The sequence below is a fragment of the Xiphophorus hellerii genome, chromosome 6, assembly GCF_003331165.1.
Source record: "Xiphophorus hellerii strain 12219 chromosome 6, Xiphophorus_hellerii-4.1, whole genome shotgun sequence".
Taxonomy (NCBI): Eukaryota; Metazoa; Chordata; class Actinopteri; order Cyprinodontiformes; family Poeciliidae; genus Xiphophorus; species Xiphophorus hellerii.
Window position 1 is genome coordinate 4,851,745 of NC_045677.1, and position 3,510 is coordinate 4,855,254.

Consider the following 3,510-nt stretch of genomic DNA (forward strand, 5'->3'; position numbering starts at 1 on the left):
TGCAAATGCACCAAAATTAGGATATAGTAAACAGCAGAAATATGTTCAAGGTCTGGAAATATCGAAGATTTATAATACAGTCAGCTTGAAGGTGTATGTAATAGTTGCAAAATTGTTCTTTTGTAAATCCAAGAACTGAACAGTAAAAAAGAAAAAAAAGAGAGAGAGATGTTGGATGGCGATAACTGAAATGGCATTTCTCCAAAAACAGGATGGACAGGAAATCACGTAAGCCATTAGCCCTAAAACTGAGCAAATTGAAATTACGAAAAATAAATTCGCTTAATATAAACACGCTAATTTAAAGAAAAATACTCACGTTTTTCGATATAAAACAAATAAAACATCTGCGCTAGAATGAGGCGGTTTTTCAGCCATATCACCGCAGGTGCATTTCGCAAAACACTTTTTTCGCCTCACAGGAGTCACGTGATCAACAGCCGGACGTTGCTACTGGCGAAAAGGACAAGATGACAGGAAGTAGTTGGAAAATGATGATTTGTTGTTGTTTTTTTCTGACTCTACCAGAGCTCTCACAGCTATGTTCACACAGTTCATTAAAATTTGTGTATCACTCGAAAGTATTGAATAGCCTCTTCTGTAAATTTCCCCAAAATGCCGCCTATGTAGCCGCTCCCATAAGGGGCTTGTAGTTCCAGCGCCTGAATGAGACGCCGACGTCTCCTCTGACGGCTGGTAGCTGATGAGAGCTAGCGCCATGGCGGAATTATGAAAACTTATGCGGCTGTTTACATCGCCACTGCCCTGAGTTTTAATGGCTTCTCATCAACAGGTGAACGAGCTTATTCACCTGCGATATCAATTTATTTTCTTATTTAATGAAAACACCGGAAATTGTTTTTCGACTTCAGCAGTAGACAAAGATTTGCAATGGAAACGCAGCTATAGAGAAGTTCACGGTAAAGTTGCAGAGCTGAAGCTGTTCAAAGAGGAATAATGTGTCCCCGCTGGTCTGGCAACGCCTCAGAACCTCCCAGAACCTTCCAGGACCTCCCAGAACCTTCCAGAACCTTCCAGGACCTCCCAGAACCTTCCAGAACCTTCCAGAAGGAAAGCTTTGCTAAGGAAAAGGATTCCTGTAAGGTTTTCATAATGTCTTTTTTTTTTTTTTTTTAAACTGATACATCAATAGCAATGATGCTATTTTATATAAAAATGTTAGTATGGTAAACTTAAATATTTTGTCTCTCTGTCTTAAGCTATTCCACAAGCAGCTACTATGTCTGACTATGTTTTATGTTACATTGATGTTTGGATTCTTGCTTTCATCTACTGTATGTCTGTGTTTTGATAATTTCTTAATCATTTATTTCCTTATTTACCCCTCGCTGAAAAAATGAAACAGGTGATTCAACTTTTTAAAAATTTGTCAATTTGTTACAAGCAACCAAAGTAAGTTTATCCAACTTAATTTGGATAAAGTTAATAAACGTAACTATTTAAGTTTTATGTGTTAAACAAATGTAAATAAATTACGTTTGACAAGCTTAATTCAATTACATGTAACAAATTAACTTATTTATTTCAAGCTGGAGCTCCATTGTCTTTATTCAATGCTTGTGTCGCTTCACTTAGTCTCGTTATTTACGTTTTAGTTTTGTTTCTTTAGATTAGTGTTTGTTTCTGTTTAAGGTTTTATCAGGTACAGGTTTCTTTTTCCGTTTTCATTCTCATTACTGTGCTTGTTTTTAACCTCGTCTTTTCATTCTGCAACCCTACCCAGCTGTTAATCATTACTTCATCTCCCCATACCTGCTCCCTTCCCCCAGCTGTATCCTCTTACCTGTCATTAGTTCTTCTGGTTCCTTTATCATTTGCACTCCCTCCTCAGAAAAGCATTAATCTGGTTTTCTTACCCGTTAGAGCTACGAAGGCAGATTCCTAACAGAGCTGTTGTAAGGAGCCAGGATCAATATTGATTCCATTTCAATGTTAAAAGTTCGACTTTAGCCAAGTTTTATATTCCACTTAGACACTAAGACACTGCCTCCATTGTGACACAAAAAATTCATTTTTGCAATACAATGAAAAGGAGCCGACCTCCAGGAAATTTTAAAAGAACTGTAGAGGACCAACGATGGAACCCTGTTGAACCTCATCAATGATTGGAAAATATCCATAAACTGTATAGAAAAGCTCCCATTTGTCAAATAGTATTAGTTCTACTTGTAGGTTTAGTTTCTTCATATTTTGGTTCATTTTTAGGTGCAAAAATGAACCAAATTATGTACCGAAAAGGTCAAAGTACTGTACTCTGAAGATTAAATCCAACTGACTCCGGCATACTCTTAACAACCTTTGCTGTCGCCATTTTGCAGTCGAGTGCCACCAGGAGGATTAAGGAGTGCCGTAATTTGCCGACAGCTGACATAAAGTTTTTGAAGAAAGCTAGGAAAAAAGGTCAAGAAATAAATTCACAAGTTATAGTTTTCTCCCATCAATTATCATTTTTATTTATTTTAGTTAACAAAAATTGTTTTCTCAATTTCAGTTTTTGTTACTTTGTTTTAGTTAACTAAGATGACCTTGCTGGGATAACAATAATAACTCTAGATTTGGAGATGGTCTGAATCATTTATAACTCGAAACCAACCTTTCTTTTATTAATAATAATAATAATAATAATAATAATAATAATAATAATAATAATAATAATAATACATTTTATTTGTAGTCGCCGTTCCTGACACTGAAGGTCACCTTGCATAACTTAACATAAAAACAAACACAAAATTGAAATACATAGTAAAGATTAAGTACAAAACAAGATTTAAAAAGACATTGCAATTGCAATCAAAGACTGTGAGCTACTTGAAACAGATGGGTTTTGAGTTTGGACTCTTTTATCACATCACATTAAGAGATTCACCTATATGTCATTGCTCATATTAGTGCATAACAATCACATGAGTTGCAAACAATCAAACATCGACGACTTGGGACAACATGGATAGTGAGTTCCTATCAAGGCTAAAACTGTTTTTGAACGTTAATACATGGAATATTGAGCAACATATCTTATGATTTTAATGATGGCGGCACTCCACAAAATGTAATGTTTGTTACTGGTATGATGTTTATAGGACTTCCTATTTGTGTGTTTTTATGATATAAAACACTTTCAACTTCTTTACCTTCCCAAAACAATGACCTGAATAATTTTTTGATAAATGATTTACAGATTTTTATATATATATACTGTATATACTTTTTCCCCAAATCACCACCAGTAATAATAATAATAATAATGACAAATCACCACCTTTTTATTAGCAAATAAAAAAGTAGTGATTAATAATTTATTATTATTATTATTATTATTATTATTATTATTATTATTATTATTATTATTATTATTATTATTATTATTTTATTTCTGGACAAAATCAGTTTTTCCACAAAAAAAAAAAGAAAAAAAGACTTAAGTCGTTGTTTTTGGAAAGTGACAATATGGGGTCGTATGATAGTTGGAAAGCCTCCATGCAAACT